Consider the following 21,532-nt stretch of genomic DNA (forward strand, 5'->3'; position numbering starts at 1 on the left):
GCAGCACACTCCCTTCAATCAAACCCTTGCTTCACTCCTATCTAGGCCACTTCCTATATGGCCTCACCACAGCCTGGCCAAGGTTCTCTGGCTTGAGAATCTCCCTACAGGCCTCTCCCAGCAATTTTCAGGCCTTCTGCCAGCTCCTTTCCCCCTTACTAAGCACATACTGAGAAGACTACACTTGCCACGCTAGGTTCCCACCTGTGGACTGAATTTCCCATAGTTCCTCTTTCCTTAAAGGTCCATGCCCTAGTGACCCCAGGTGTCAGTGTTTCCCCTTTAAAGGAGCCACCATACTCTGTTACATGGACTAAGCACCAGTTGTGGAACACACTCCCTGTAATCACAAGTTCAGATTCCATGAGGGTCATCTCAATCCCTCCAATGTAAGTAAAATGAGTAGCATTCAGACTACCCTAGGGGAGCCTTAAGCATGAGAGCTTAGGCTTGGTCTACCCTACAGAGTTAGGTAAACATAAGGCAGCTTAAGTCAACCTAACTCTGTAAGCGTCTACACTATAATGTTGCTCCCGCCAATGTAAGTCGCCCACTACACCGACCTAATACCACCTCCGCGAAAGGCACAGCACTTAGATTGAGGTAGTTAGGGCAATACAGTGTCTGTATAGACACTGCATTACTTACACCACCTGTTGAGTGTTAGCCCCGCATGGGGCTTACAGCTGGAGCCCTGTCAGCCCCGCCCCCCAGGAGTGGTCCAGCTATCAATGCCCCCACAACGCCCAACACTGTTAAGTCGGTGGAAGTGCTCCTGATGAGGATGCGCAACACCAACAGAGAGGGCGCAGTGTAGACATGAACATTGATTTAACTTAGGTCGACTTAACTTTGTAGTGTGGACAAGGCCACAGAAAAAGGTGGTCTTGATGGACCTCACCAATATAACAATCTAACTGCAATTTACCCTTGGCTTATATTATCTAGATTATTGTGTTGATATACTAATATCACAGTTGATACCATTCTTCATCCATAATACCCAGAGATCAGTGGAGGCAGCATCCTCTAATTTCAAAGATCTTTGAATAAGGTACAGTATAATAATACAAATAAAATGTAAAAGGCAAAAGGCATGCTGTCCAGTCTCTTGGAATTAAACAAAAACAAAAAACCCCACCAGAATAATGTGTGTGTGTCAAAATTCAGGCTCTTAGTACCACGGCAATGTCAATATTTAGGATTCAGCTTATAGTCTTTACAAATTTTTAGTCATGAACACCTGTTCCACCATGTCAAAGAAATTCTCCTTATGTAAAGCAAGGACATGATTTCTCAGGGGAATATTTGAGTAAAGCTATGAATGTCAATAATTGGTAATGTGGTATGGTCAGACACTGAAGTTATAGCTTATTACAACAACCCACTAACCCCCTCTTTTTGTCCTATAATTGCAGAGATATTAATGGGCCACTCTACTTGAATGGTCCCTGCGACGTTGCACTCTGTATGATTTTATGAAAATATGCTAATGTAACTGGAATATGCTTCATGCAAAAGATCTCTTGTAAGGTATCATTACAAAGCTTATAATCTACTGAGGGTGATTATCCTATTTGTATAAATCAGGGGTAGGCAACCTATGGCACGTGTGCCGAAGGCGGCACGCGAGCTGATTTTCAGTGGCACGCACACTGCCTGGGTCCTGGCCACTGGTCCGGAGGGCTCTGCATTTTAATTTAATTTTAAATGAAGCTTCTTAAACATTTTAAAAACCTTATTTACTTTACATACAACAATAGTTTAGTTATATATTATAGACTTATAGAAAGAGACCTTCTAAAAACATTAAAATGTATTACAGGCACGCGAAACCTTAAATTAGAGTGAATAAATGAAGACTCGGCACACCACTTCTAAAAGGTTGCCGACCCCTGGTATAAATGTACCACTCTTGTATCTGAACCTAGCAATATGAAATATAACTCTGAGGGCCTATTGTAATTATGCAACATGTGGGCCATTAATGGTGGTTTGGAATCTTGATGACTCCCATTAACCAGGACAATTGACAGCAGATGGCTCTGTTTTACCTGTAAGTCTTCCTGTATACATGTGTGCTGGCAAGTGGGTAATGAAGTCTTACAGTGACATGTGATCATGTCACCTGAACTGGAATCCATCTTTAACCTAGTGCTTTTTCATTGAGAAGGGGGGAGGGGAATTTAGTAGGTCGCTAGCCAAAGCATAAATTAGGGAAGATATCATGTATATTTCCAGTTACTTTGTGGAATTTGTTTTCAATTTGAAATCTTGCAAAATACTACTTCCAGTCTGTCCATTGGGAAGATTTATCAAAGTTGAAGTCCTCTGGGACACTGAAGAATGACATGTTGAAGTTCCTTCGGTCTGCAACCTTTGTTACTGTTTTCCTTCTGTTTCTGTTCTAAGTTTACTCCTGACACCATGTCATGCTCCTGTACCAGATATTGACTAGCTACAGTGCCTGCTCATACACACCAGATGTGTTCATCATAAGATCCTTTAATGCTCTTCCAGGTATGTCTACGATTCATTTAAATAAGGCACTTTACACACAGTGCAACCTACCTGCTGAACAGTATAATAGAGCAGTGATCTCCAAACTTTTTTGATCGCACACCCCTATCAGTAAAAAAATTTTGAGCACGCACCCCCTGCGGCACCAGCTCTACCATTTTTGCCAAAGCAAAAAAAAAAAAAAAACCCACTCGGACTCCCACCCGAACTGAGGAAGCAAAAAAAAAAAAAAAAGAGATCCTCTTGCGCAACCCACTTTGGAGACTACTGTAATAGAGTTTAGCATTTCATCACATACTGCACACTTATGCAGTATGTCTCTCTGTCCCTCTTCAGTGGCTGGGCAGAGCAAAAGCTTTATAAATGGGTGGAACAGAGAAAAGAGGCCGCCATCATGAGGAATCCCCTCGCTACCACCTGAGCTGGAACAAGGGCTGTCCCGGGGAAAGGACTGTGCCCAGACTAGGAAGGCGTCCAGTCTGTGAAAGAAACATCTCTCAGGGTGAGATTTTATCTGTACTCAATTGTATTACTTTATTAGACACAGACTTGCGTGTTCTATTTTATTTTGCTTGGTAACTCACTTTGTACTGTCTGTCACTACTTGGAACCACTTAAATCCTACTTTCTGTATTTAATAAAATCACTTTTTACTTATTAATTAACCGAGAGTATGTATTAATACCTGGGGGGGCAAACAGCTGTGCATATCTCTCTATCAGTGTTATAGAGGGCGAACAATTTATGAATTTATCTTGTATAAGCTTTATACGGGGTAAAACGGATTTATTTGGATTTTAGACCCCATTGGGAGTTGGGCATCTGAGTGTTAAAGACAAGAACACTTCTGTAAGCTGCTTTCAGTTAAGTCTGCAGCTGTGGGGCAAGTAATTCAGACCTTGGATCTGTGTTGGAGCAGATGGGTGTGTCTGGCTCAGCAAGACAGGATGCTGCGGTCCCAAGCTGGCAGGGAAAGCAGGGGCAGAGGTAGTCTTGGCACATCAGGTGGCAGTTCCCAAGGGGTGTTCTGTGATTCAACCCATCACAGTCCCTTAGAACACATACTAACTACTTATGCTAAACAATCTGTTCCACCTTGCATTTAGCTGTGATGCTGGGAGTATCTTTCTCTGACCTGAGGAAGAGCTCTGTGGGTAAGTCTATATAGCAATGTAAGCCTAAGGTTAGTGGGACTCAAGTCAGCTGACTCATGTTAGGGAACCCTGGGCTTGAGTGTCGACACTGCATTTTAACCATCGGTTAATGATTTTCTGACCCGTGCTCAAACCTAGGGCTCTGGCGTCCACACTGCAGTGCATAGACCCAAGTCAAAGTAACCCTATCCCAGAGTGCCTAGCACCCCCGTTCCCTGGTGTCAACACTCTACCCCTACAAATGTGCTGTGGAATGTTTTGGGGCTGGCTTCTACTCACCTCTCTGACAGTGCACCCTACCTGGGCACCTCTGCACAAACAGCCCCAGGGAGGCAGGGGGGTCCCGGAGCAAGGTACAGAGAGCAGAGTGGGGACTAAGCGGCTGCCCTGCAGGGAGGGGAAGCAGCACGGCTCCCAACTCAGCACGGCTTTGCTCTCTGCATCAATGAGAAGGAGCCGGAGCTGCCACCACAGGATGCTGAAGGGATGTTTGGGGGCTGGCTTCCACTCACTGCCCTGACAGTGCATGCTGCCTGGATGCCCCCCCCCCCATATGCAACCACGGGCATGGGAGGCACGGGGGGACAGAGTGCTGATCAGGGACCAAGTGGGTGCCCGGCATGAAGGGGGAGCAGCTGGGGTGTTAGGGTCATCCTTCCCCAACTATATTGAGCCAGGAGCTCTGCCACTCCCACTCCCTGCAAGGCTGCCACCTAGCCCCCGCTCTGCTCTCTGACCCGTACTCCGGGACCCCCTGCCTCCCTGGGGCTGCGAGTGCAGGGGAGCCTGGGCAGCGCGCACCAAAATCTGGCTGTGCTCTTGTGACCAAGAAGCAGCTCTCTTTGCAAAAACTTATTCTGAATGGTCTCCATTGAAAACCCTGCAAGTTCTCCGATACTGCGCTTGCAGACCGGTCTTCAGCAGACAATGGGTTAACACTGATTTGAGCTGCTGCCATTTGCAAAGGGAGGTGTGACTGCACTCCCAGATTGTCAGCATGGAGAGGACTAAGGAAGTTGCCCCAAGGCACTCTGGGATACATCCAGAGGACTTCTGGGTCAAGCTGGGGCTGCATGCACACAAGAAACCAGTAAATCCCAAATTAACACGGGCTCAGACCCTCCAGCACTGCAGGGTCCTGGGACCCTGGGTTTGAGCCCTAGATTAGCACAATTGGTGTGTACATGCAACAGGCGCTAGACTTGAGCTCAGGCTCAAGTTTGGGCTTACATTTCTGCGTAGACATACCTGGTGGGGCTCAAAAGCTTGTCTCTCTCACCAACAGAAGTTGGTCCAATAAAAGATATTACCTCACCTACCCTGTTTTTCTAGTTGCTGATAACATTCATAAGCAGAATTTATCTTCTGGAGGCAAACTGAATCTGGTCTGGACATAGTAATGTAGACCACAGAGATCCAAACAAAGATATTTGGTGAAAATATACACATTAATTTGATTTTAACAAGGATATAAAGTAAATGGAAAAACATTGAGCAAGAGCCATTTTCTTTTTCCGTTAGATCATCAAATAATCTCTCTCTTAAAAGTTGGGGAGGGAAAAATTTAACACTGAGTGAAATGCTGAAATAAATGCGAGTTTTGCCATTGACTTCAACAGGGCCAGGATTTCTCCCTTGGGAGTCATTTTGGTTTCACAGCTAAGTAGTAAGTAATTCCAAAGAAAGAATACAAAGCTTATTACAGCTCAAAGAATGTTTTGTTTTTTTTAAAAAAATCACTAAGCCTTCCATGCTTGTTTCCTTCCCCAAATTCAGTCTGAAAAAGTAACCCTTCAAATTAATATTCTGACCTAAATACTTTTAAGATTTGGAGTACTCTATGAGTACCTTTAGCCTTTATTTTAGTCAGCTTTTCAAATCAAGAAAAAAAATCCTTTCTGGCCTCTCTTCTCTCAAAACAATTCTCAGCCATAATGCAAGACTTTTTGGAAAGTCTGGTAAAATTCCATTTAGGCATCTGTTTTGTCTGAACATAAAAAGTTTTGCATCCATTAATGTATTCTGAAGCTTTTATTGCAGTTGAAGATGTCCAATGAATTGATTTTAATAGATGACATTTGCTACAGACACACTGTTTCAATTTAGTTGACTAAGCAATAAGGGAGTAACTCCCTCAAATATTCATAAAAAGAAATTCAGTGTAGTGTTGATGCAGGGAGAATGAACTGTCACTACAGAATGAAGTTCTCTGTTTATCAGCAGAACAGATGTATCACAGAGACAAGGTGGGTGAGGTAATATCTTTTACTGGTCCAACTTCTGCTGGTGAAAGAAACAAGCTTCAAGCTTACACAAATCTCTTCTTCAGGTATCACAGGCAGCAACACTGTAAGTGCTCCCCACATAGTCCATCCTCATTCCAGATCTGGAAAAACTATTTCTAGGGGTTAAAAAGATAATTCAAACTCTGTGCACATATTTAAATCTTGTTTGCTTTGCTAGAATTTCCAACAAGGCTGGCAGCTACTGCGAGCTCTGGTAGAGATTTTGTGATATGGACACCTGTCCAGTTGGAACTGGACAAGACCAAATTTGTTTCATATAGATCACTGAACAGCCTTCAGACAATAATGATTTTTGGTCATTGACAAACAGGTTTAAATTCATACCAGTGACCTAGTGGTGAAAGAGTCAAGAGCCATTGGCAGTTCCTTAAATCAACTACTTTTTTAAAATGTACAGCTTGTATGTATTTTATGAGAGGAAAATAAATTTGAAAATCTATTCGAATGCAAAGTTCTGGATGAGATTTTAAACACACAAATCAGGAATTTTAAAACGTAAGGTTCTCACTACAATGGTTACTAGGCCACATTACACATGAGCAGTAAAGAATTAAACTTAACTTTCATATGCAACAATACAGAACATTGCATATGTGCAAGCGGTTACTGTATGCCCTATATTTTTCTATTTCCTGAGTTTGGTGCACTTAAAATCTCAATCCAAACTTTAAAGCAGCATACTCTTTCTTCATTAAATTGTAAAATGTTTGAAGACAATTTCATTCTATTGCCGTCTTAGGGAATAGATCTCAGGGAAAACAGATACATAAAAATTCTTCAAAGAGCTTTATTAAACAAAACAACTACATTAATGTGACTGAGGAAGCGGCAGTTGTTAATGGACTAGTCAATACTGATTTTCCAGCTGGAGAAATGTAATATCTTCAATAACATGCATATAAGAAGTTTTCCCTCATCACTAGCAACTGAACTAGGCATTGCCAGAGAGGGAAAGAGAATCATAGGGTGCTCTGTGTACTCTCTCATTTTTTGAGGGATGGGGGGGGGGGGTACAGGTCCTATCCCATCTCTTCCAACAGGAGGAATTTGTTACTTTTTAAAACAAAATTCAAAGACCTAGAAATTATTCTTCTTTCAATAGTATTTGAGGATTATGAATGTAGCATTTGATTTAGTGCTGGGGGGAATCAAGCACAGTACAACTCAACAAGTATCCCTCTCATTTCCTGGCAACTACAATGTGAGTGATAAATGTGGAAGTCAGCAAAACATTTCAAAAATTCCCTTACAAGAAGGAAGTTACAAGAAAGCACCAGAAATAATTGATGCAAACTGTTACATAGCAGGAAGAAATGATCAGAAAGAACCTTTGAAAAAAAGTAACATATTATGAATTACTGACTTCTGGATGAGAAAGTTAACTAGTAACTACAGCTTATGTTTTAGGCCACTGTGAGTTTCACACTAAGAACAACACTGTAATGGGCACAAGGATATCCTTGCTCATAGTTAGGAGAAGAATTATAGAAGTGCCAAGGAAAGTTAAAATAATCAGTAAAATCCTTTAGCCTGACAAGGTATCTGATTACCTCTCAGTATTACATGTTTACATTGCAGTTACTATACAACAATGTTTTTAAAACCCTCATTAGTCTGCTTCCTTGCTTGTGCACATCGTCATTATCAATGCTGTCAACATAGCTCTGTGAACAGTGCTAACTTAAATGGATTTGCAGGACCAGCACTGAAAGCACAACAACTGGGGGGGGGGGGGGGGGGGCGCGGGAGACAAAAACTACTGGTCAGGCTCTTAGCTACTGTGCATCAGAACAGTTCCATTGAAATCCATGGAGATTCTCAGTCAGTGCAAATCAGTGTATCTAGACACACTGTTTTGACAAGTACTAGAAATACTATGATGGCTGTTTCAACTAATATCAGCAAATAAGTAGTCATTTTTGCTAACAAATTCAGGCAAAACCCTGACATTTTTATTCAGGCAAAACTCCCACTGAAGTCCAACAGTATCAGGAAATTATCCATCAGATTACAAACCATTTTAAAAAATTGGAGAATATGACATCCCCCAACATTCTTAAGAGTCCTTTTTACAATTTAAAGTGGGAAAAAATGGCTGGGACTTGTATTTAAAAAACTTGTCTCTACTCAAGAAGATCATTTCCCATTGAGACTACAAACTTATTTCAAAAAAATAATGCATGAAATAATTTAGCAGCTGCCTACCAGTAGGCAGTATCAACAGTCCAGTGATGTAACGTTTTAAAACTCCACTTAATAAAAGACATCATAGGGTGGTGTTCATTTGAAAGTTTATTGTTTTTTAGAATGAGAAATATTTTAACTGGATATAATTAAACCTTTCAACCATAACCTACCAATGCAATAATGTTATGCACTGATGATATTAAAATGCTATGTCTGTACTGCTTTGACACCAGCCCTTTGATCAATCCAGCCTATTACAGCCCAAATTTTAAGAGTGGCCACCAGTTTTGGGGACCTCAGCAGAGATACCTTGTGAACTATTTTCAGATGTGCTGAGTATCCACAACTCCAAATGAAGTCACTGAGGGCTACAGGTGTTCAGCCTTAAAAAAGTATCAGGGGGTAGCCGTGTTAGTCTGTATCTACAAAAACAACAAGGAGTCTGGGGGAACCTTAAAGACTAACAGATTTATTTGGGCATAAGCTTTCGTGAGTAAAAACCTCACTTCTTCAGATGCAAGGCCCAACATATCTCAAGTCGAACACCAAAACTTTAGGGCATCCACAATCGGTAGCCACTTTTGAAAATGTTGGCTGAAATGTTTGGAACTGTATTGTCAGTCCATTTTAGCAACTAATATCTTGGGGCAGGAACTCTGTCTTCTTTGGCTTGTTGTAAAGTACTAGGCTCCTTTGTACTGCTCATGTATAAAATATTATTTCTGATATGAAGGAGAGGTGGGCTCAAAGCAAAATCCTGAACTATTGGATAGTCTGAATATGAATCCAGATCTGAATTTTGATGAGTTTAGGCTCATCTCAATAATAAATAAAATCTCTGAAAGCATAACTAAATAATTATTTTAATTTTACTGCACTATCACTAGCACTTCTATATATGTTAACCTGAAAGAGAGAACTCATGTTATTACTGTCAGCTGTTAAAACACTTAATAAAAATAAAGTTCCTAAGCCAAAACTAATGCAAGGATAATGTGATGGCTAAAAACACATAACTGCCGTTACTGAAGACTCCTAAAATTCCTTCAACATGATGCATACCATGGTTTGTCTCAGACTTTTTTTATTATAATGTGTTTTTTTAAACTATAGGAGAAACTTGCTAATTTTTATTTCACTAATGCATACATCTCATAAATCTCACAAAAAAATCCAAAACCCTGTGGTCTCAGCAAAGCTTTAAAAGGGTTAGATAGTGAGATCTCATGTTATTAACACAGGAAGCATGGCTTTGTGGTCGAAGCACGTTACTGGCAATCAGGACTGTTCTCTTCCTGGCTCTGTCAAAGACTGCATTACGTATGCTCTCTGCTCCATTTTCTGATCTGTAAAATGGGAATAATATCTACCTCATTGGAGTGTTCTGAGGCATGATTCATTACCGGGAGAGTCTCACACCGAAGACACCATATTCTATTCAAGTGTTATGAGAGAAAAGAAGTAGAGGGAGAGAAAAAGGTAACACAGATTTTCTTTGCCTTTTTCTCTCATTTTTGTGCCTCTGGGCTCAGACCTTGTCTCCTCTCTCAGTTCTGTTCAGCACTGAGCACACTTGTACCACTCAAAAAATAAAAAATATTAGCTTCCAAAATGTACAACACACTTATTAGCAGCTCTTTTAAGCAGGGATTGTCTCTTTTTTATATGTTTGTGTGGTGCCTAGTACAATGGGGCCTTGGCCTCTAGGCACTATTGTAATACAAATAAATAACAACATACTGTGTTATGATGTATTCTTCTAATATAAAATGAAGTTGTACCTAAGATATGGAGTCCAGATCCCAATTAATATTTCAGGGTGTGGCACTTAGATTTTAAATTCAGGCCTAAATCCAGTTAAAACTAAAGTACACTTGTTAAAATAAATGATCAAAGTACATTTTGTTATGCAGTAATCTTTGTTTGTCATGCTTGTTTTACTTGTTATTTCACAGAATTTAGTCATCTGCAATGGATCTCCTAGTCAGTTGAACCTTGCTAATTTGCACTATCAGGAAAAATCAGTATTTTAATTTACATTAGTGGCCTGATGTTGAGCACGAGTACTGGTTCCAACAGGAGTTACAGGCTCTCGGTACTGTTAAGGATCTGACTTTTTGGACTTTGTACTAGAATATATACATTCAAAGAGCTAACTTTAGCCCTTTCTCCTCTTTAATGGTCTCAGTAGTCTGGAGGGACATGCCTGTTAGCATTTATGGTTAACCTGAATACTCCAGTAGACTTAATATGTTACCAGCATTATGATTTTTTTCAAAGGATGAATCAAGCTCTCATACCAGCAAATAAATAAATAAATTTTAAAAATGTATTTTTCCAATTAAACTCTTTCTCCTGAGGCATTAAAGCTCTCAACAAGTTTATATTCAGAAATCTTTCTCCTCCTTAAGTAATTTTCATAATGGCAACCAGAATAAATCTGTCTTTAACGCAAATAAATGCTAAATTTTATTCCACGGTAATTTATTATATTTACCATCTTGATGTTTTCTTTCCCCATTGAGAAGACTCTTCTCCTAATCAATCCTTGATATCTCAAGGAGTTTGTAATTTTCATCAATCTGATGATTCACCCACCTTTTCTTCATTTCTTCTTCCAACCTGTGTTAATTTAATTTAATATTTTTTTTCAACCTAGCATCCATTTCACATGCTGTTTTGCCTGTTCTGACTCTAAAACAAGCTTCTCATTTTAACTGGAAGAGGACACATTTTAAAAAGTTATTGAGCATTAGAACTCACAGTACTTTGCCTTTAGGCCAATATACAGATGGCAACTCAGTTCTGTAATGATCATGCTCCAAGAGAAAAATGAGCACACACAAGGGAGGACTCCAAAAATGTAACTGCCAACACAACTACAACAAGAAGGAAAACTCACAGCTCATCACTTCATGTCCATCCTGCCTATTACAATAAATATTTCCAAGCTCTGAATCGTATAGTTCTCTTCTACTTCGGTACATGCTATGAAGGATGTAGAAGCTGCCTGCAATATTTTATTATTATTATATGTTCCATTTGTCCGTCTGATTGTGTTGTTTGCTAATAACTTTAAAGGGTTCATTCAAACAGGGGTTAAATTGTACATGCATAGGAAAGTGGACCACGGCTTCATATAGCTCCATTTACCAATACATAAAGGTCTATGTAGGTGGCATTTGCGGTAACATTTACCTACACCCATACTGAGTTCAACAGTTGGGCTTGTAATTAGAGAAGAGGGAAACCTGGTGGGAAACTGGAACAAAGGACTTTTGGAAAAGATAAAAGGAGAACCCCTGAACAACAGGAGAAAGACAGGCAGAGACTGCTGGGGAAGAGACTGAATCCCACTCCCCAGAGGTTGGGGTGTGTGGGATAAGCTAGGCTTTTAGGTAAGACTGATATACATGTAGACTGCTCATTGTGTTAAGGCCCTTTTCTCTTGTTATGCTTTGATTTTACTGTTATGATTAAACAATACTTTGTTTTGGAAAGGCTATTTGGGTCACTGTATTCACCAATGGTCACAGCTCTTCAAGGCATGACTTGCAGGAGCTGAACCCAGTTGGGTCTGCTGTGTAATCACAACTGGCACAGGGTGCTGTAACCTGGGGACCCAGTCTGAGAGTGGGAAAACAGAGCATTCCACCTTGAGAGACATGAAGATGCAGGACCAGTCACCTGAAAGGGTGCACTCAGAAAGACTAGAGAGGGATCAAAGGTATAGCTAGTCTTGAGCTGTAACACATGGCTGGATATGGTTTTAGGTAAGGATGAACAAGCTTGTTTACCCAACCTCTCTCATGCAGCCCATCAGAAATTTACCACGTTCAAACACTACAAGCATGTGCACTTCACAATAGGTTTAACCATCCTAGAAATACAACTTTTTAATGGCAGAATACTGTACTTAACAGATATTGAACCAAAGGGGCCTGGTGAATGAACTTGTCTAAACAGTGCTTTAGTTTGCACCAGAAGGGGAAACATTTTAGTTCACACCCATGGGTTGCACACTAACTGGCCCATTTGGACCCTACTGGTGCACACTAAAAGTTCCCCAGTGTGTATTAATGTACTCCTGTTTAAAACAGAACTACACATGTTAATTGTTCCTTTCCCCCCACCAGAAGCTGCGCTCACTGTTTTATCAGCTAAGGGGGAAAACATTTTTAAGCTGGCCAATTGGAACAGTGGGGTGGGGAAAAACCCACACAGCCAGCCAGTCAGAGAGAAGAATAAAAAGGGGTGGCCAATCAGAGCAGAGCAAGAAAAAAAAAACAGAGTGACACTGTAGATCAGTATTCCTTGGACGCTGGCATCCAGCTTGTCTGACCCTAGAACAGCCTTGCTCTCCCCACCTCACCCCACCCACATCACTTAAGATATTATTTGATGGCCCTTTTAACTTTCTGGAACTGCTGAAATAACGAAAGCACCACTCATGAATTTAGGACATTATTCCCTATTTCTATTCTGTCATCCTATTGCAAGCAAACTTTCAGTCCAAGAACCACAAAGGAGCAAATAATCTCTCTCTCGCTTTCTGCCACTCTGTGTACTGAAATATTTCCACATATGGCTGGGAGTCATTTCAACTGTGGTCTGGGTTGATGATGTCATGCTGCTGGCCAACAAGAAGATCAGTGGCACAAATTTATTGGCCTCTCAGAGTTGGTAAGACAACTCCCACCTGTTTATGCTCTCTGTATGTGTGTATATATATCTCCTCAATATATGTTCCATTCTATATGCATCCGAAGAAGTGGGCTGTAGTCCACGAAAGCTTATGCTCTAATAAATTTGTTAGTCTCTAAGGTGCCACAAGTACTCCTGTTCTTATTTTTAACACTGACTTTCAGAGTGGGATGGCAAAATGCATCCATCCCTCAAACTCAGTATGGGGGTCATTGTGAGCACCGATATCTGCTGCACATTGAAATAGAGGGATGAGAATAGAATAGCATGTAGAAGAACTGCACCTGAACTGATTTTATTATTGAATCCTGATTAAAAACGTAGATAGGCTAACCTGGTTTTTGTTAAATCTAGGTTTAAAAATAATGCAACAGCAATTCCTGGGGGATTCTGAGATACAAATAATATCTGTATTATAGAATTAACATTATGGGCTTTTTCAGACATTATGAGGAAATTGATAAGTTTAGGTAGATGTCACTGATTTTTCTAAGGAGGTTAAAAATTAAACATTAATTTCTCACTCAATTGCACTGACAAGTATTATGAGGCCTGGTCTACACCGGGGGGGGCGAAGGAGGGAGGAGAATCTATCTAAGTTACGCAGCTTCAGCTACATGAATAACGTAGCCGAAGTCAACGACTTAGATCTACTCACAGCGGAATCTTCACTGTGGTGAGTCGACAGCTGATGGTCTCCTGTTGACTCCGCCTGCACCTCTCGCTCCGGTAGGTACCGGAGTCAATGGGAGAGCACTCGGTGGTCGATTTATCACATCTAGACTAGACGCGATAAATCGACCCCCACTGGATCGATCGCTGCCTGTCGATCCTGCAAGTAATGTAGACAAGCCCTGAGTTTCATCATGCTGCTCTGTTCAGTGTCTACTGTCTACCAGTTTTTAAACAAACAGCTCATTTACTGGTACTGGTGGATGCTCAATGACCATTGTTCTTGGTGGCCTAGAGCAGTTGGGCTGCAAGGTCCCATTTCTATGAAGGGGCAACAGACAAAGAGCCTGTTGTCTTGATGCCAGACACATGAGAAATCTCATTTTGAATCTCTGACACGTGCTTCCTTTGTTTTAATTTTTATTGGTTCATTCCTCATTTGTCATGTAACATCATCCCTTGCCACAGTTCAATCCTCAAATATAACCTGGAATCCATTACATGGAATAGGTATTGACTGAATCCTTTCACCTCTCCCCCATTTTTTCAAGGTAAACGATCAAACAGGACCATGGAAGCAGAAGAAGAACAAAGGCAGGTATACAACCTTTAAAAATGAAACTACAGCCATACATGAATTAAAGCATTTTAATGTCCTCTATGGCATGAATGAAAATAAAATAATGACCCTACGTTCAACCACAATTATCAGACTCTAATAAGAGGACATCAGTTCTGTTAAAAGCCTAGAGCCACAAATTTCAGAGAGATTCAGGAATATATCAGTGGAAAGCTTTTGACTTTCATGCTGTACCTGTAAAACTATTGAGAGTAATATTCTGTAGAAGACCACAGCTTCCATTAACATTTGTCAGACTAAAAGGATGGAAGAAAGAACACTGCCTTGAATTATACTCACTGTTTCTTCAACTTGAGACTCACGTCACATACCGACACAGAGATGATTTGTGGAATCTGTCTATGTACAACTTATGAATTTTGGTTGATTAATTCTGTATCACTAGCTGTTTCTGTGAATGTGGAGTCAACCATGTGCTGTTAAGGCTGTGACACATATTGTCTAGAGCCAGGACAATGGAGAGGCATTAATGTTAATAACTGTACTCTGACCACCAAACAATAGGTATGCTGAGGAGGGTGCCTGAGCTGGGGAAACAGTTCAACCAAATTTGTCTGCAGGGAGGTGGTTTGGAGCAGTGCAATTTCCCCAGAAGGAGAAAAAATGAACCAGGTGTTGGTGGTAAAACTTCTAAACTCAGGGGGGACACAGGAAGCTTGGGGCAAAAAATAGGAACAAAAGGGCATGTTTTCATAGCATAGGTGTAGCGGGGTGGTCACCCTGCTCCTGCCCAGAAGGTTAAAAACAGCCCTGGAGAGGGCTGTGGCTAGGGAAAGGCTGATTGGGGAAGCAGCCTCAGCTGGGGTGACTGGCAGTAGCCAAAGACTGAGGTGGGGATAGGGGGTTGGAGGTTCCCCGGGGAGGGGAGACCCAGCAAGACCTCGGGGTACTGCAGGGGGCAGAACCCCGAGAGAAGGGGCACCGGGATCCGGGAGGGACACCAGGGCCAGCAGCAGGTGAGACACTGGCCTGCAGAGGGCGCTCCGGAGGCTGGTGAGCAAATTCCCTGGACGACCAGCAGGAGGCACTGTGCCAGTGAGTCGTCGCCCCCTTACAGAGTGGTAGAGAATGTGGGTATATGCAGTCTGCCCCCGATACAGGGGGCAGGACAAGGACTGTGGAACTTTTGCTCAGATGTTAGGAAAGGCAGGACGATGGATCCCGGGTATACTGGGGCTTTCTTTGTGGAGGCCCCAGGTGCTACCCCTGGTTGGGCCCCAGTGTCAGCGCCCCAGCGGAAGGGGGCCGATGACCTGCAGGGAATCTGGGAGGCCCAGGAGGGACGATGGGAGGCGCAGGAGGCCCGGGAGATATGGACCTATGGGCACAGCTGGAGGCCATCTAATGTGAAAAGTAATTTGGTTTAGGTACCTCTGCAAAGCCTGAGTGTCTGTTTGCTTCACCCATCACATGCCCCTGAAGAGTTGAACTGTAACAAAAACCTAGAATGCCCACAAGGCTGGAGCTCTGAAATAGTGTGCTTAATCTACTGGAGAACCTGAGGGGTCAGCACTGGTCCCGGTGGCCTAAAGCAGCTGGGTTGCAAGGTCCCATTTCTATGAAGGGGCAACAGACAGAGAGCCTGTGCCTATGAAGTATGCCGGAGAGGCCAAAGAAAGAAACAGTGCTGCAATCTACTCAGAAGAAGGGAAGCTTAAGAACACATGGTTCTAATATGCTGGGACTCAAACACAGCAGCCTGGTGAGTGTCCAGTTATGGGAGCTCTATCACGGCTGTACATGACAATGACTAAACACACTCCACAACGTGTCATTTAGAATAACATTTTTAATCCTGATTTATATTGTTTTGCACACTCACTCGTTACTTTTTATTATGTGCACTATGGTAGTGCCTGGCAGCCTTAGTTGTGAAGCAGGACCCCATAAATACGAGATGCTGCACAAACAAACAAACGACAGTCCCTGCCCCCCATGCTTTACCATATAATGCTGAATTTTGTTTTGTTCAGAATTAATTCAATGAGATTCTGTACTTCATTGTAAATAGTCTTGTTCCTATGTTTATGATCTACTCCAAAAAACACCAACAAGACACACGGTGGTTACACCAACAGCGCCTGCTGTACAATGCCTGGAACAAACCAGCTTCCATGAGCAAACACTGACACCACTAGACGGCTCATTTTTACGCTGCCTTCAAATGCTGCACCAATCACACAGTTTTAGAAGGTCAATCAGAGAGAGAACTGAAGAGGAGGCAAAGGGCAGACTATTTCTTCAGAGAAAAAATTTAGGAGGACTGACAGTTGTTCATGTCACTTTCTACTGAACACCAGTCAGTGTCAGAAAAAGACATGCTTGCAACAGTCAAGTAGTATTTGGATTTCAAATTGGACTATTAGCACAGAACTATGATATGGTCCTTTTTGAAGTTGTAAAAATAAAAAATTTAGAGTAGTAAGGGTGTTCTGAATCTTTGATCCCTTGAATAGGGATAATAAGGAAACTAATAAATAAAGAATCTCTAAATATATTATCTTTACACACCAATGTTACAGTCATGGTAAAGTTGGAAAACAAAAACCCACAGAGACATTTAGTTTCCATTCCTTACAGCTGCAGCTAGATCAAAGCCTAGAGAACTGCACATCTGCGTCTCTGGAGGTGCATCAGAATAGAAAAACAACTGTTCTAGCCCAAGAGAGAGAGAGAGAGAGAGAGAGAGACTTATCCAAGTGCCTGAGGCAATAAGACACATACTAGTGGAAGAAACTGCACGGCTGCCCGGGGGGGAGGGGGGCGGCAAGTGGGGCAATTTGCCCCAGGCCCCGGGCCCCACAGGGGCCCCCACAAGAATATACTATTCTATAGTATTGCAACTTTTTTTTATGGAAGGGGCCCCCGAAATTGCTTTGCCCCAGGGCTCCTGAATCCTCTGGGCGGCCCTAAGAAAATGCAGCATAAGCCACAACTGATGTATCCTTGCCAATCACAGAATACTCTGGAAATTGCTCTCCATCCTTTTGTCCTCCAAGGAGGATAATTCAGGCCGAGCAACGCCATCTCTCAGAGACAATCACTCTTTTTGCCTCTAAATACAAAAGATGAATAATGATGACAACATTATTGCAACTTCTCCAGCAAATGCCAACAAATGTCCACACTGCAACAGGATGGCAGGGACTGGGGTAGAGAGCTTGCTACATGTCTGCTAAGTGCAATAATTCGAGAACATAAACACATAACATAAAACTTGCTGAAGGTGTCAGGGGAAGTAAATTATCTATAGCCCTATCCATAGGCTACACGAGAATAGTAGTGCCATAGACTTTGCTGTCACAAACCCACATCATAATCTGAACTCAGAACAGAGGAGTACACTTGTTATTCTCTAAGTATCTGATACTCCACGAGTTCACCACCATGGGCAATTAGGTCAACCATGCCCCTACCCCCGCCCCACGGAATCACAGCAAGACTTTAGCCAAATGCTGTTCAACATAAAACATATGCACCAGTTACAGTTTTATCACAAATGAGTCACTTGACACATTTGCATCATGGAAACCTGGCTAAATGACTCTTCATGCCCAGCGCTGACTCACATTGTACCTTTATGATACTCTGTACTCCACAGAGCCAGAGAAGACAAATCAGGAGGCAAAATAGCCATTCTGTGCTGTTCCCAGCTCAACTCAAATCCAAAAAGAGGCTCACTTGAAACAGAGCCCTTTTATTGAAGCCAATTAATTTGAGAGTCTAAAAACAAGACCAACTTGGGCATCCTGTTAATATATAGATTTCCAGACACAAGGGCTTCTAGGAGGGAATGACAGACATATTAGGCTCAGTCGTTGGAGACCTACCTCTGATGAAATGGCATTGCCTTCTGTGACACTCCACGGAGGTACCAGGGCTATCAGGCATCTTGCTACCACCTGACTTTAGCGTGAGGAAGCCTGGTCTGCGTCTGCCACAGGTCAGCTCCCCAACTCCACCGGCCATGGGCAACACAAGCATTCCCCTCTAGGCCTTGTAGGCCCCTTTGTTACACCATAGGTTAGTGACTGGGACACTCCAATCAATTGAGACCTCTGAGTGACTCCCTGGAGTGTCCAGCCCCTGGTCCACTGGACACTCATAGTATTCACAGATTCACTGCTTTCAAAAAACAGTACATCCCAGCTTACCAGATCCACTTCAGATCACTCCTCCACTTAACACACAGCACTTAAATACGTTTATAGTGAAATCAAATATAAATGTATTTAACAAAGCACACAGATTTAAATGATAGCAAGAAGTAGTGATGGAAACAAATGGTTATACATAAAATAAAATTGTAACTCGCATTCTAGAGCCTAGACTTAATTAACAAGATACTCCCATGTCTTGTAGAATATTGCTCACCCCAAATCCTTGTAGCGCTTTACGAATCTCTGTAAAACTCTATGCATCCCCTGTGCCCCATCACTTGGCAGCAACTTATGCCTGAGTCCATAGGCGCCAACTCCATGGGTGATCAGGAGGGCTCAAGCACGCATGGAAAAAAATTAGGGGGTGCTCAGCACCCACCAGCCTCACAGGTTCCGACCTGAGGCTAGCCACTGATCAGCTGTTCGGCAGGGCCCCCAGGGCTGGTCTTTGATCAATGAATGGCTGGCTGGAAGTGCTAGGGGGATAGAGAGGGCAGAGAGGTGGGGCCTTTAGTGGAGGGGGTGAAGTGAGGGCAGGGACTCGGGGTGGAGAACACACAGGGAAACATAAAAATCAGCACCTGTGCCTGAGTCTCACACTCCTATCAATTTCTCCACCTTAGCTTTCTCAGAGGTTATCTCCAGCCCCACATGCACAGCCAGCCTGCAATAGATTCTCAGACTGGTTGTGGACATAAACACAAGAACTGTCATAGTCCAACCACTTTCAGTGAAAATCCAAAGCCACCTAAACATCAAAAATAAGGCTAGTACCATGGCCTAACACCTGGAAACTCATGAACTCCATCCAATTTGAAAACTTAAGGAAAAAAACTCTACCTCACCACCAGGGAGTGGAAGAACTAGTAACTATTAAAACCATGCCTGACTATTACTTCTGGCACTAAATGGAAGCTCCCATCTCACTGACCACACAGATTTGCATGGCTTTGGGATGATCTGCAGTATGGAATGCAGGAAGAAGGAAAACTTGAGTGTCAACTGCAGAAAATATTAGGAAGTACAGAAACAACTCCTCCAAAAGTTTTTTAAAACTTATGCCACTCTTATTAAGTCAAACAGATTCTCTCTCTCCTCTATTGCTGGATTGACCCCAAGCTGCTGGAGAGATGATCTATAGCTTAATACAACAGCTACATTCCAATGTCAACCAACAGGGGGAGGCTTATGAACACAGGAGACAGATTTCACAAGAAATGGATTATATATTATGAAACTTACTACCAGAAGAATAATTAACAACCTCTGTGTTCTCAGGAAAAAAAAAAACTAGGGCTGTCAAGCAATTAAAAATATTAATCATGATTAATCACGCAATTAATTGCACTCTTAAACAATAATAGAATACTATTTATTTAAATATTTTTGGATGTTTTCTACATTTTCAAATATATTGATTTAAATTACAACACACAATACAAAGTGTACAGTGCTCACTTTATATTTATTTTTATTACAAATATTTGCACTGTAAAAACAAAAGAAATAGTATTTTTCAATTCCCTCATTACAAGTACTGTCGTACAATCTCTATCATGAAAGATGAACTTACAAATGTAGAATTATGTACAAAAAAAACCTGCATTCAAAAATAAAACAATGTAAAACTTAAGAGCCTACAAGTCCACTCAGTCCTACTTCTTGTTCAGTCAATTGCTCAGACAAACAAGTTGGTTTACATTTGCAGGAGATAATGCTGCCTACTTCTTGTTTACAATGTCACCTGAAAAGTGAGAACAGGTGTGCCCATGGCACTGTTGTAGCTGATATCGGAAGATATTTACGTGCCAGATGGGCTAAGAATTCATATGTCTCTTCATGATTCAACCACCATTCCAGAGGACATGTGTCCATGCTGATGACAGGTTCTGCTTGATAACGGTCCAAAGCAGTGCAGAGCAATGCATGTTCATTTTCATCATCTTAGTCAGATGTCACCAGCAGAAGGTTGATTTTCTATTCTGGTGGTTTGGGTACTGGAGTTTCTGCATCGGAGTGCTGTTCTTTTAAGACTTCTGAAAGAATGCTCCACGACTCTTCCCTCTAAGATTTTGGAAGGCACGTAGATTCTTAAACTTTGGGTCAAGCTATCTTTAGAAATCTTACATTCGTACCTTCTTTGGGTTTTGTGAAATCTGCAGTGAAATCTTAAAACAAACATGTGCTGGGTCATCATCCGAGACTGCTATAACATGAAATATATGGCAGAATGAGGGTAAAACAGAGCAGGAGACATACAATTCTCCCCCAAGGAGTTCAGTCACAAATTTAACAAGCATCATCAGCATTGAAATATGTCCTCTGGAATGTTGGCCGAAGCATGAAGGGGCATACAAATGTTTAGCATATCTGGCATGTAAATACCTTGCAATGCCAGCTACAAAAGTGCCATGTGAATGCCTGTTCTCACTTTCTGGTGACACTGTAATCAAGAAGCGGTCAGCATTATCTCCCATAAATGTAAACAAACTTGTTTCAGCAATTGCCTGAACAAGAAGTAAGACTGCGTGGACTTGTAGGCTCTAAAGTTTTACATTGTTTTGTTTTTGAATGCAGTTATGTAACAAAAAAAAAAATCTACATTTGTAAGTTGCACTTTCATGATAAAGAGATTTGCACTATAGTACTTGTATGAGGCAAATTGAAAAATACTATTTCTTTTGTTTATAATTTTAAAGTGCAAATATTTGTAATAAAAATAATAATATAAAGTGAGCACTGTACACTTTGTATTCTGTGTTGTAATTGAAATCAATATATTTTAAAATGGAGAAAAAGATCCAAAAATATTTTAAAAAATTCAATTTATATTCTATTTTTAACAGTGTGATTAAAACTGCAATTAATCGCAATTACATTTTTTGAGTTCATCACATGAGTTAACTGTGATTAATCGACAGCCCTATAAAAAAAACATTTTTCAACCTATGTTTCCCAGAGTAAGTTGTGTTCACCCACAAAGAGGCCTGTAAACTAACAGACAGCTTGATGGTGAGGTTTGGGCTCTGGTGAGTAAGAATTACAATATTCCAAACAGGGAACAGAAATTGTTGTTTTCTAATTAGAGATAGTCATGAAAAACGCTTCTGCACTACAGAAGTTTAACTGCCCAGTAGCTTGGGTACATGCAAAAGGATGAACCATGATTTTCTGTAGATTATATGCCCA

General features: G+C 41.5%; 1 protein-coding gene across 3 annotated transcripts in view; it reads right to left on the minus strand.

Moving 5' to 3' along the window:
- The window catches only part of LDLRAD4 (low density lipoprotein receptor class A domain containing 4), a 426,827-nt gene that overhangs the window by 285,543 nt on the left and 119,752 nt on the right, over positions 1–21,532 (minus strand). The window lies entirely within an intron of this gene.

This window comes from Trachemys scripta, chromosome 2 (assembly GCF_013100865.1).
Source record: "Trachemys scripta elegans isolate TJP31775 chromosome 2, CAS_Tse_1.0, whole genome shotgun sequence".
NCBI classification, from domain to species: domain Eukaryota; kingdom Metazoa; phylum Chordata; order Testudines; family Emydidae; genus Trachemys; species Trachemys scripta.